The sequence below is a fragment of the Helianthus annuus genome, chromosome 1 (genome assembly GCF_002127325.2).
Source record: "Helianthus annuus cultivar XRQ/B chromosome 1, HanXRQr2.0-SUNRISE, whole genome shotgun sequence".
Classification (NCBI taxonomy): Eukaryota; Viridiplantae; Streptophyta; class Magnoliopsida; order Asterales; family Asteraceae; genus Helianthus; species Helianthus annuus.
The window spans coordinates 99,124,009-99,139,035 of record NC_035433.2 but is presented as its reverse complement, the minus strand read 5'-3'; the positions used below and the strand labels follow the sequence as shown (position 1 = coordinate 99,139,035).

Genomic DNA, 15,027 nt, shown 5'->3' with positions numbered 1-15,027 from the left:
ACTCCCCACAAGGAAACATAAGCCAGCTCTAAAATTCTTATAATCAAATGAAAATGACAGATTCAGTAAAACAGTAAAATAAACATATTTCTTTCTAAAATTCTTAACTGTTTACAAATGTTAAAAAGATTATTCTTTGAACATAGTTATAATTGTAGAAGTCCTTTGGATAACTTTTATGGACTTTAAGAAGTCCTTTGGATAACTTTACCGATTAAAACTCAAAACTGCACCCCTGTATTCGATAACTTTACCGATTAAAACTGAGCTTAAAAAACGTAAGATGCTAACAGTATCCGATAACTTTACCGATTAAAACATGACTAAAACATAACAGTATCCAAATGTTAAAAAGATTATTCTTTCACAAATCAAGTAGAAAAAAACCCTAAAATTTAACAGATCTGCAAGAAAATAGTTACAGATCTAATGTTGTTTAACAGATCTGCAAGAAAAAACCCTAAAATTTAACAGATCTGCAAGTAGAAAATAGGTACCTGAGATGTGAAAACGCCGGTGAAATTCATCTATCTCTAGGGTTATCGCCGGAGGAATAAACCCTAAAATTCAACAGATCCAAAGACAGAAAATAGTTACAGATCTAATGTTGTTTAACAGATCTGCAAGAAAAAACCCTAAAATTTAACAGATCTGCAAGTAGAAAATAGGTACCTCAGATGTGAAAACGCCGGTGAAATCCATCTATCTCTAGGCTTATCGCCGGAGAAATAAACCCTAAAATTCAACAGATCCAAAGACAGAAAATAGTTACAGATCTAATGTTGTTTAACAGATCTGCAAGAAAAAACCCTAACCATTAACAGATCTGCAAGTAGAAAATAGGTACCTGAGATGTGAAAACGCCGGTGAAATCCATCTATCTCTAGGGTTATCGCCGGAGAAATAAACCCTAAAATTCAACAGATCCAACTCAAATTTCAAACCAAAAATGCCGAGAGGTAAAAAAGATGTTACCTGAGATTTGAAAACGCCGGTGAAATCCATCGATCTAGGGTCATAGCCGAGAAAGAAACCATAATATTTACAGATCTAATGTTGTTTAAGATCTAAGGGTTATCGCCTGGTGAGATCTAAGGGTTATCGCCTGGTGAGAGAGAGAGAGAGAGAAGAAATGGGGCGGATGTGAAAGACAGAAACCCTAATGAGCTGTTAAGTTGTTTTTGTTCTCCGGCTTGTTTTGTGAGTGAGGGTAGAATAGGAAAAGCAAATTATGTTGTGCTTTAGAGGATTGTACATCATGCTTTAATGGTGTTTTAATGGAATTTTTTTGGACATTAAGAAGTCCCTTGGATATGTTTTATAAAGTAGTATAGATATATATATATATATATATATATATATATATATATATATATATATATAGGGCTTGGCTATACAAGAAACCACATCTTTTTTAAAAAACTATGCAAACCCAATACCATCCATTGATTATGTTTCATCACACTTGATCAATGGCTCTCATAATTTTGGTAACAATTAGATTTAAAAGAAATGTAATAATACACATTAGTCAACTAGAAGGGCATTTTGGGTAGTATATTCCTTCTCTTTCCACTGTCTAGTCCTATCATCTTTAATGCACCTCTCTTTCTCTCTCTTCATATCCAATTCAAAATCACAATCTCAGCTCTCTCAATTCCCTCTTTCCCATGACTTTCCTTTCTCTCTACACAACACTTACAACCTGCAAGCCTAAAGAGAGAGTGAGAGCCGTGAGAGAGAGTACCAGAGAAATCGAAACAGAAAGAGAGGTCCAGAGAAATCGAAAGAGAGAGAGAGAGAAAACTGGTGGGTTTCCAGCCACCCACGGCAGCAGCAACGCTGTGGCGGTGGTGTTGTTGACCGTTATGGTTGGGGCAGGGGAGGCGGTAGATGCACGATGAGTGAGGCACGATGGTGGTTGGTGGAAGGTGGTGGCTGGTTCATTCTGGGTTGTTGGTAGTTGATAGCGGCGACAGTGGGTGGTTGTAGAAGGTGGTGGAGGGTGGGTGGTTGGTGGCGCCGGAGTTCGAAACGTCGTCGGAGTCAAGATCTAGTAATGGTTAACGTTCTCTCTCTCTCTCCTCTACTCTGTCTTCAATCAAGATCTAGTAATGGTTAATGTTTATGTATTTTAAATAAATCGAAAACTTTAGGATGAGATTTTTGAACGGGATTTTTTGTTGGTTTGGTTGCTTGTTTGGGGATTTTGATCTTAACAATAATTGTTTTTTTTTGTTGGTTTGGTTGCTGGTTTAGCCTTTTGATCTGAACAGTAAGTGTTTTTTTTGTTGGGTTGTTTGATTTATAGAAACAGACTCATAACATGTGTTAAGCACCTGTTAGAATAATATATAACGTGTGTTGATTTACAGAAACAGATCCATAAAGATATTCAATTGACAAGCTGGATGGATGCGGGGATATTGAATAAGTCAAATCTTTTGGGAAAGAAGTTTTCGTTCGTTTATAACATGTGTTAGTGGTTCATGCTGTAACAGATCCATAAAGAAGTTTTCATGCTGTAACAAGTTTTCGTTCATTTATAACATGTTTAGCATATTTTGGAATGTATAACATGTGTTAAGCCTCTGTTATAATCTTTTTGTAACTTGACATGTATTTATGTATAAGCTAGTGGTTTACAAAACACCATGATGTGTATATACTGATCTAACATGTGTTACAATTTGTCTGTTCGGAACATGTAATTGATTAACATGTGACAAGGGTGAAAACAGTCGACGGGGGGGATGAGTTTAATGGTGAGCTTAGTTAATATCGTAATCTTGTTGTAACCCCACTTGTATACATATGATAACATGTAAGCATCCATTATAACCCGACTTGTATTCATGTATATCAAAAGTGGTTTGCAAAAACACCATGATGTGCATATACTGATCGTAACACGTGTACAAGTTAATATGGAACATACAAGTTAATATTGTAACACCGTATACCTGGGATAACATGTGTTAAGCCTCTGTTATAATCTTGGTTTAACCCAACATTGTGTCATGTATAAGCTAGTGGTTTCTAAAACACTATTAACTTGTATAATCTTGGAACATACAAGTTAATATTGTAACACTGTAACCCGACTTGTATTCATGTATATGAAAGTCACATCCTTTGGGAAAGAAATCTTCGTTCATTTATAACATGTGTTGGTGGTTCAAGCTGTAACAGAACACCATGATGTAACCTGACATGTGTTCATGTATAACATGTGTTAAGCCCCTGTTAGAATGATATATAACGTGGGAAAGAACTCTTCGTTCGTTTATAACATGTGTTTGTTTTGCACATTTTGGAATGTATAACATGTGTTAAGCCTCTGTTATAATCTTTTTGTAACCTGACATATATTCATGTATAAGCTAGGGGTTTACAAAACACCATGATGTGTATATACTGATCTAACATGTGTTACAATTTGTCTGTTCGGAACATGTAATTGCTTAACATGTGACAAGGGTGAAAACAGTCGACGGGGGTGATGAGTTTAATGGTGAGCTTAGTTAATATCGTAATCTTGTTGTAACCCCACTTGTATACAGATGATAACATGTAAGCATCCATTATAACCCGACTTGTATTCATGTATATGAAAGTGGTTTGCAAGTTAATATGTGTACAAGTTAATATGGAACATACAAGTTAATATTGTATAACGTGTGTTAAGACTTCCAGAATGGATGCATAAACTCCAATAGTAACTTAATAACATAGTATACCTGATATAACGTGTGTTAAGCCTCTTTTATAACGTGTGTTAAGACTTCCAGAATGTGTTAAGTCCATACCGTTTTAACATCATGTACTAGACAAAACAAAATAAGAGTCTCACATTACATATTACTAGTAAGCGAAAATACATAGCACTAAGAAAATGGCGGAGCTTCCTTTGAAAATCTGCCTTAGCTTTTCAGCGGCTACCGTTGCTGCCTTAGCTTTTCAGCGGCTACCCTTGCTTTATTGTTTGGGTCGGTCTTGAAACGGTTTGTAAACATGTGGGTGTGCGTATGCCAGGGAAGTTATAAAAATGTGTTTTCAGGTCACACGTAACACGTGTTACGTTGTACATGGGTTTCATGTCACATGTAACACATGCATGTCCGAGAAGTTCAAACTATAACACGTGTTAGTTGTGTTGTGCTGCAACATAAACATGGTCATGATCCTTGAGTACCTGATCCACGTTTGACGAAACCAACGGTCCCGAGAATTGGATCTTATATCCCTTGTATCCATCACCGTCCTAATAAACAAAAAGATAAGATAACCGTTAAGTCGTTAACCAGACATAAATATTAACACATTCATAGCCAGAAAATCTTTTTTCTCAAATAACATCACAAAAACAGTTACTATGGTTTAGCTGTGAAACAGGAGTTCAGACTATAACACGTGTTACGTTGGTTGTGCTGTAAGACAAACTTGGCTTATCTGTGAAACAGGAGTTCAGACTATAACACGTGTTACGTTGGTTGTCCTGTAAGACAAACTTGGCTTTTCGTTTCTTAAAACAGATGTGCCGATTATTAGACGTCTAAAAATAAAAAATGACAACCATAGATCTATTCAGATCAAAAGCCCAAAACAAAGCAACCTAACCAACAAAAAACAATTACTATTCAGATCAAAAAGCACCAAACAAGGCAACCAAACCAACAAAAAAACAGTTACTGTTCAGATCAAAAATCTCCAAACCAACAAACACATTTTTTTAACACAAAAATAACTAATCCATGGATCAAAATCAAACGAGTTTGAAACCAAAACAAGTAATCCATGAATCAAAATCAAAATTTATAAACACCAGGAGAATGAAAACCAAACTAAAATCAATAGTATTGAAATTTATTACCTATAAACGTCATTTTTTTTAAACAATAATCAGTGGTATTGAAAAAGAATTAATCTTTTGGCAACATTCTTAATTCTGGAAAAAATAAAACCAATTGTGAAGAACGAAAATCAAAGTAAATGACAATTAAAAATCAAAACCAACTTATTATTGACAGGATCATGATTCTTCGACAGTATCTTGGTTCTTCGATTTCTTTTAAGAAATTAACATGTAAAGTTGAATTAGGGGTGTAAAAAAGAAAAAAAAAAAACTCGAACCCATAAAAAAAAAGGATGAAAAACCTTGATCATTCTTGTCCTCGTCAGTAGGGAACTCGTTGTGAATGACGTTCACGTCAGTGGGGATCTTTAAATGGAGGTTTTGAAATGCTGGATCTTGAAACCGAAATGAAGTTCATGGAAATGGATCTTGGGTAGAACTTGAAACAGATATGAAGTTAATGGAAAATGGAGGTTTTGAAAGGGTGGATCTTGAAACACAGAGATGAAGTTAATGTAAAAATGGAGGTTTTGAATGGTGGATCTTGGGTTTTGAAAGTAGATTTGGATGTGATGGGTACTAATTATTGTCAAATCAAATAGGGGAAGATATCTAAGATAAATGTGAAAATACCATAATGCCCTCAAGGACAAAAAGAATATGATATTTACTATGGACACGTGGCAAAATCTAGACCATGCATTGGGTTTGCAAAGTTTTCTAAAATTCAAGGGTTTCTTATAGAGCATTATCCTATATAGGTTAGGAGTTGGCCAGAAAGTCCAAATTTTCTAAAAAGTGTAAAAAGTCATAAAACACCATAATGTCAACCATAAAACACACAAAAAACCCACAAATAATATGATGAAGATTACTAAAACATCATGTCTGTGGGTTTTGTGTTGTGTTTTAGATGTTAAGGCTCTGATTATGGAATGACAAATATTATTGTGTTTTATGTTGTTTAGCATTTTGTGTTTTATATTCATAGTTCTACGATGGTGCGTTTTAAGTTTTTATGGACTATTAGAGTTTGAATATGGTGTTTTAGTAATATTCATTCTATTATTTGTGAGTTTTAGGTGTGTTTTATGCCTGAAATTATTGTGTTTTATGACTTTTTACACTTTTTAGAAAAAACACACTTTCCGTAGGATCCCCACTCATCCTATATATATATATACATATACATATATATATACATATACATATATATATACATATACATATATATATATACATATACTTATATATATATATATATATATATATATATATATCACACCGTCCGTGTTAAAAAGTCAATAATATTGAAATTGGTTAACAAATATCATTTTTTATTGTGGTTTAATAATATTTTTTTTCATAGTTAGTAAGTTCTTGCATATTATATGGTAGAACAAACTTTTTAATTTGTGGCACGGTTAAAGTATTATTATTGGAGAAACTATGTATATCTGGTTGTCTAGAAAACTAATTTAATACTCATGACATAAGCCATTGTAATGTCGGTATTTGTTTTATGTATTAGTCTACATGGTTATAGATACGGACTTGAATAAACATGATATCAAAAACTAAGTGGCGTATCAGCTTTTCACATGATGTAAAGGCAATATGCAAAACTGTTTCATTTACGGTTGGATTTTTTAAAGACATTTGAGTAAATTGTCATTTTAGCTTCTGATTTTTTGTTTAAATTGTTATTTTAGTTCAAATAATTTTTTTTTCTTCTCTGGATCCCTGACTTTTCTTTTTTCTTGTCATTTTGATCGCATTGTTTAATTTAGTCTAAAAACCAGGTTATAATCAGGGGTATTTTTGACATTAAATTATTATGAGGTTTATAAATTATGTTGTAAACTACCTCTCGTTATCACTACACAACAGTTATGCCAAAAATACCCCTGGTTATAACCAGATTTTTAGACTGAGTTAGGCAATGTGATCAAAATGACAAGAAAATGAAAAAGTCAAGGAACCAGAGGAGAAAAAAAAAGTATTTGGAATAAAATGACAATTTGAACCAAACATTAAGGACTAAAATTAGATTTTTTGAAGACATTTCATATAATGAAGTCTTTGTCTTATAGGTGATGCAAAATGGATACGCGATTAGATGTGTAACTCCTGAATTGTAGCGGCGTCTGGCACAATTATAATCAAATCTCTCAAAATATTTTTTATATTTTGGAAAGAGATGGGAGCTAGTGGTAATGACGTCTTGTATTGAATTATTGGAGAGGCAGTGACTTTACGGAGGAAGTTTTTCATGCGTGTGTTTCAAGTCAGCTCTTCCTCTTTGTCCCTTAATTTTGTTTATCTATTTCTTGCATCACTATGTTTTTCTTTTTCTTCTTTTTTTAATGTCCGCTAAGATCATTCGGGCATCAGTATGTTAAGACAACCTGTAGTGAGCGGTTTTGGACGTTTTTTCCAAAAAAAAAAAAAAAAAGTCTTAAAACACTGCACACCCGCCCCTGTGCGTTTTTTTTTTCCTTCAAAAAAATGCACAAGGCGTTCTTTTTTCCTCGCCGGTGTTCAAATATTTTGGTCAATACCGTTGCAAGGGTGAGAATCTAAAGGCTATTTTATTTTTTATTTTTTTCCTTTATTCAACTTATATATATATATATATATATATATATATATATATATATATATATATATATATATATATATATACCCCGTTCATGTGAGTATGGGTGAAGAATGGTTCATGGAGGTGTCTTGTGGGTGAGTGTGCTGCCGGAGAACGGCGCCGGAAGTTGGCTGAAATCCAAGATATCCCTTATATTAATTAAACAACTTATGCGCTAACATTTAACCAACCGTAGCTTACGGGTTAAAATCCGTAGGTTACGTTTCATACATTCTGTTGTACTCGGACACTTCTACCTGTAAGCTACACTCCTCACACACCCAACTTTCATTTAATTACCACTCAGACCCTGGACTTCATATTATGCGTTTCTTATGCTTTGAAGTCATTTTATCATCCGACAAGTACCTAGCAACATGATATCTCCCGGTTGACATCCATGGGTATTCCGTTTCATCACCAAGCATCCTAACTTCCCCGAATTACGCCGATTAACCTGTAAAACCACATACTTGCGTAGTTAACATATTCAAAGCATTTAATTACGTAGACGACGATAAATCACACAAGATAAGCACGTTAACACTCGGGTTTCACACACTCCATCACATCCCCACACTTAACATTGATTGTCCTCAAGCAACCATTACAAACATTACTCACCTTATTAACAAATCACCATCAAATCCCTTACCGAATTAGCAATTTAAGGTCCCAAGTCATACCCGTCCCATAGACTGACACAATCGAGATTGACAATCTGACAATTAAGTGATACGCATTTAAAACAACTTAAGACTTGCCTAACTAAAACTAACATGCTTATGACACTACACACATGCCACACGCCCCTCACAATAATCACTCTTCTCGGCTTAATCAAGACTAGCGTGTAATGTGCTAGTATGTAATGCACTCAAACCAAATACGCTACTTTGCAATCATAAGCTTGTATAGCAATCATACCTCCACTGTATCAAATAACATAACACATATCAAAAGGACTTTTGGGTTTTGGGTTAAGGGTAAAGGTAAGGAAATATTTTTGGATTTTTAAATTTATATGGCGAACACAAAAGAACATACCAAACCATGACAACTTTATTCACAATACTACTAGCACATGGGTTATTCTTCACCCATTTATTTAACAAGAACATAACAATGATTTTTGTTTTTCTTTTTCTTTCTTTTCCTTTTTTTTCTTTTTTTTTCATAACATACTTGTCATTCATGGTTGGTAATTAAACGGGTCAAACAAGGTGTAACAAACGAAAGGTATAAGGCTCAAACATGGTTAACTAAAGTGGGTGGAATCAACAATCAACATATAACACAATGGAAGGGATCCTAATGCCTTTATCATTTATGTGCATACGCTAAACCACAGTCTCGGCACGTATCAAACCAGACAAGTTCTAACACAAAGCAATATATGGCCTACTCTCAGCAAATGAACATTTATAGCAATTTAAACTAACAATCTAGTAGGCTCAAATATCTCACCGAATAGAAGGAATATGGGTTACCGACACATAGCATGTGTAATTCCTAAAGCATGTTACCCCTAGTTAGGCATCTCTTCTCAACTATTCTCTAAAAACATGTCAGAAATACTCTCATGAAACTTAAAGGTACAACCATGACTAGGGATCTAATTTAGTTTAATATCAGCAAGGAACCTTTAAGCAATTGAAAATATTGGTTTTCATGTAGTTCAAGCATACTTGAGACAAAAATTTTTAAAATTTTTCAATTTTCAAGCAAATTCAACCCTTTCAAACATTTGAGATCATCAATCCTACCAACCCTCTCTCAAGTTACCGCATCCCCACACTTGGGATACATTGTCCCCAATGTATGGTGCAATTTATACTCTAAACTCGAGAGATACCACCCGCAAACCATGAACGACTAACACCTAGACGACTCAACACAAGGAAACCACTCCCAACACAAAGATTCACACCACCAAGTTCACAAAAACAAATAAAATAAAGGATAGAGAGACACATTGACCTGATCAGTAAATCAGCAAGTGTCTGTGGCGGTGTAACTGTTGCGCTCAAAACCGGAGAATACGCATCCAGGGATTCTCTGATATCTCACCGGGGATGTTGCCAAACATCCCCACACTTGATTCATTGCATCCGTGGAGATGGAACGTAGAAACCTGTCAAAACACAAACACACCAAAACGAAACCAAACCGAAATACAATACTCTACATCCTCGGGCTGCCTCCCGAGAATGTTAATTCCTTTTCTTTTATTGATGTTGATGACAACCAACCTCAAGTCCACGTGATGTGTGTATATAATTTCCTTCAAAGAGTATGCATATGGGTATTAAATCAATGTTGGCCGTCAGTGGTGATGATGATGTTTTAATGAGTGGCCCCCATGTTCCCCAATGGCTGCGCATATATTGGCTGCTTCTCAACCTTGTGAATGCCAAAAAGTGAAATCCAAGATATCCCTTATATTAATTAAACAACTTATGCGCTAACATTTAACCAACCGTAGCTTACGGGTTAAAATCCGTAGGTTACGTTTCATACATTCTGTTGTACTCGGACACTTCTACCCGTAAGCTACACTCCTCACACACCCAACTTTCATTTAATTACCACTCAGACCCTGGACTTCATATTATGCGTTTCTTATGCTTTGAAGTCATTTTATCATCCGACAAGTACCTAGCAACATGATATCTCCCGGTTGACATCCATGGGTGTTCCGTTTCATCACCAAGCATCCTAACTTCACCGAATTACGCCGATTAACCTGTAAAACCACATACTTGCGTAGTTAACATATTCAAAGCGTTTAATTACGTAAACGACGATAAATCACACAAGATAAGCACGTTAACACTCGGGTTTCACACACTCCATCATTGGCCGGGTCTCCAACTCATGTGACCGGATCTTATATAAAAAAGTTTCTTTTTTTTACTTTAGTTTAACATTTTCCTTAAAGTCTTGATTTAAATTTAAACTAGTTGTATTACCTAACCCGTGCTATGCGGCAGGAATGTTAAATTTTATATGTCTCGGTTTCGATGACTTATATATTGTTACTAGATTATAAGCCGGAAATTTTCCGGGTAGGAAAATTTAATTTACAACAAATAAAAGTATAAAAATAACATTTTTAACCTCTAAAGTATCCTCTTTCCGTTTTCTCCAACATAAATTTTTAATTCGGTTTCATAGACTTTTTCTTGTTGTAAACTTCACATCACTATTATAATATTTTCGGTACACTAGTACTTGCTATTGAATTCAATACAGTAAGTAGTTCCAAAACATTCAAAAATCTATATAAATTCATTTTAAATGCAGAGTTAAAACTTAAAAGCATATTTTGTATCTAGCTGCATACTTGTTCATCCATCATAGTTTTTTGATCCAACAACATGCAACACCTCTGTCTCAGAACAGTTTACGACCTAATCCTAAATTTAAGAATGATACACAATTATCACAATCAACATTAAAGAAATTACAACTCTTTTAACAAAGACTTAAAGTTTTGTGAAATAAGCTTAATTTCAATCAATACACATGCCCATTCTAATTCAAATTATGTATCAAATTAAAAACCTGTTAATAACCATATTAATTAAACACAATGCACAACACTTACATAGGCCTTATAGGTGGTTGTTGAAGAGTAGTTGCAACATGACCCTGCTGCATCACCAGCTATCTTAATAAGAAATATAACTAAAAAGGATTGTAATTGCAAAACCAAGCTATCTCAATAAGAAATGTAATTAGAAAATGATAGTAATAACCAGTAAGTAATCCTAATCATCCTATATCATTTATCTATTTAATTATACCTTCACATTATGTTTTATATCCAAGTCAAAACACAAAATAATACATTGAAAGAAATTATAAAGCAAGAGAATTCAAGTAATAAAAGGATAGAATTTTGATGTTAATTACTTTAGCGTCATGTTTTGTAAGCCGAAGAGAAGAATTAATTAACAAAGAAACCTTCTTATAGCACTCCATCAATTCTGGCACATTAATGATGAATTAAGTTAATTGAAAAAAGGAATGGACTAAACGGGTGAAACAAATTAATGGTTTACTTCCAAATTTAAATTAAAATAATGATTGACTTCGAAATTTAAAATCAAACACAATAATGGCAAACTTTCAAATTTCAATTTAAAATAACAATTGACTTCGAAATTGAAAATTTAAAATCAAACACAATAATGGTTTACTTCAAAATTTAAATTTAAAATAATGATTGACTTTAAAATTTAAAATTTAAAATTTAAAATTTGAAAATCAAATCACTAATATCCAATCCCGTAAATCAAGCAAACTTATTATGAAAGTCTAACCTTGCCAAGCAAAACCAACTGACATGGTACCAATTTCCAGCCACAACAAGCATATCTCTGTCCAACATAGTTGCAGCCAAAAACTCCGGACCATACAAAATAAACACCTAACGAATCAAAATAAAAACACATAAACCTTGAATATTACTCACTTTATGACTACTATCCCCCAAAACAAAACTTTGTCAACAAATTATACTAACTTATGCAATGGTAAACCATAAAAATAACAAATTAATTTAGATGATTAGCCTTGCAAAAAAAAAAAAAAAAACCCAAATCATGAAAGTTTACCTGAATCGTTAACGAAAAAAATCAGACTCAGATTGGGTTACTCAAGCGGATATTAATCACTGGAATCAGATTTGGTATCAAACATAAGAGCACACATGAGTTCATTAATGGAACACAATGGTGAGGAGAAGAATATACATCAGTGAATCCAATAGAGATCAATTTCCCATAGGATCCCGTCAAGATATAGATAAAAAATGGCGTAAGATATACCTTTCCTTCAATTTCCCATAGGATCCCATTCAAGAGTTCCTTGTAGAGGAAGGAGTCTGAAAGAAGCTCATCACCTAAAATTACAAAACACAATTTGAATTCGATATGCAACTCGAGTACAAAAACAATAGCCGAAGACTTGAAGCATCCCTAAAATTACAAATAATATTGTCAAAGCATCTCATAAAAAAAATCAAGATTTCAAAGCATTCAATTAATCAAAGTGATAAAAACCATTGATTTAAGCAACTATTCACAAGAGAAAAAATTCTGAAATTTTTAATTTTAATTTAAAGTAGTATTACTCCTTTTCTCTGTTTGTGTTCATCATAATCAACTCAAAATCTTTTATTGATTAATGTCATCAGTGGAATAATGATATTAGTAAGAAATTATTCAATCCACTACATAATAATTAAGAGATAATAATTAATAAAACATTAAATAAAACCTAAAATTAGCTAAAAAGATATAAAAAAATATAGATTCTAACAAAAGATTAAAGCTTCAAACATCAGTCACATGACAAATAATAAAAAGATTAAAAACAAATTAATAAAAACCTAAAAAAAGCTAATAAAAAACCATTACACAAAATAAACCTAAAAACTAATCTTTAGATCTAAAAAACTTCACATCAAACAATAACCTAATGGATTTACAACCAAATTAAACCTAATCAATAAAAAAAAAACGCTACGCACTCAAAGAGCTAATAAGCCTAAATTCATAAATACAAAATATATGTGAGATTGAAAGGAAAAGATTACCAGTAATCAAATCTTGATAGACCAACATAATGATGCTTCTGGAAAACGGTGGAAACAAAGAGAGCAAAAAGGGTAGCAACTTGCGAAAGAAAGAGAGAGGGTTTGGGAAGTAGCTAACGCAGATGAAGCCTGTATTCTTATCTTGAAAATAGAAGAATCAGTGAGCGAAGTAAAAGAATACAAAAAATTGAAGGAGCCCTATGCAAAATAGAGTAAACACAAAATCCAAATACCTGTGAGTTCATCAAAGCACTTATTCTGCAATCCAAATAAAAAAACCGGTAAAATAAGTTTGAAATATGCCTTCACATTATGTTTTATATCCAAGTCAAAACACAAAATAATACATTGAAATAAATTATAAAGCAAGAGAATTCAAGTACTAAAAAGATAGAATTTTGATGTTAATTACCTTAGCGCCATCCCTTGTAAGCCAAAGAGAAGAATTAATTAACAAAGAAACCTTCTTAGAGCACTCCATCAATTCTGTCACATTAAAGATGAATTAAGTTAATTGAAAAAAAGAATGAACTAAACGAGTAAAACACATTAATGGTTTACTTCCAAATTTAAATTAAAATAATGATTGACTTCGAAATTGAAAATCAAACACATTAATGACAAACTCTCAAATTTAAATTTAAATAATAAGTGACTTCGAAATTGAAAATTTAAAATCAAACACAATAATGGTTTACTTCAAAATTTAAATTTAAATAATGATTCACTTCAAAATTTAAAATTTTAAAATCAAATCATTAAGGAAACATACCAAAAATATAGGTTCACATTCCTCAATCAACTTTAACAACGAATGAGAGTTGTTTTTAGTATCCATAACTGCAAAGGAAGTAACCACTGTTTTAAAAAAATATAATGGTAATCTATTTATAGAAACAAAGTCTATTTACAGAAACCGAATCATAATTCCGAATACAAAAATCATCTTTAACAACAATAATCTGTTTATAGAAACAAAAACAACTTTATAAATGAAATTAAAGGCATCTTTAAAGAATTAACAACTAACTAAATACAAAAATTATAACTAAATGACTCACGATAAATCACCATCAATAATTTTAAGACATTTGACATATGGAAGTTGTTCTCCCCACAATAAGGTTGCAAAATCATACGGTATTTCCTATCAATCGAAACAAAAAAAACATATAAGGTGCAATAACTTATTGTGTGCACAAAACTGAAAACTTAAGAAACATACCAAAAATATAGGATTATAGTCCTCAATCAACTTTAACAACGAAGGAGCGTTGTTTTCATGATCCATAACTGCAAAGGAAGTAACCATTGTTTGAAAAAAAATATATAACGGTAATCTATTTATAGAAACAAAGTCTATTTACAGAAACCGAATCATAATTTCGAATACAAAAATCATCTTTAACAACACTAATCTATTTATAGAAACAAAAACAACTTTAAAAAGAAATTAAAGACATCTTTAAAAAATTAACAACTAACTAAATACAAAAATTATAACTAAATACAAAAAATTATAACTCACAAAACAAACCATAAGAACTTCAAAAGATAATCACACAAAATTTCAAATTAACGCCTAAAGACAAAAATAAAAAAGAAAGACTATACATATAAAAAAACAAACAACACCAACAAAACTGAACTAACCTGTTTTGGTCGACGAACAATTCGAGTCCGATTGTCACAAAAGATTGAGGGCTTACCATGAGAAAAAACAAACCATAAAACATTCAGAACACATGTTATTAATTTTTGAAAAAAAATACCGAACAGAAAGGATAAAATCAAACCTACACAAACTTAAAAAAGAGAAAACAACTATAACATTTAACTAACCTCTGTTGTTTAATGAATGATCGGAGTCCGGTTTTATCCAAGATTTAGGGTTCCACATGAAAAACAAAATCAACAAAAATCAGT

The 15,027-nt window shown here is 32.6% G+C and overlaps 1 long non-coding RNA gene across 1 annotated transcript; it reads right to left on the bottom strand.

The window, feature by feature from the left end:
• Positions 1–697: 697 nt before the first annotated feature.
• LOC110936228 lies at positions 698–1,032 on the bottom strand. The gene is made up of 3 exons (XR_002589831.2): positions 976–1,032; positions 848–910; positions 698–735 (listed from the first exon to the last, which is right to left on the bottom strand). It is a non-coding gene; the product is annotated as an uncharacterized LOC110936228 (long non-coding RNA).
• Between the last annotated feature and the right edge of the window lie 13,995 nt (positions 1,033–15,027).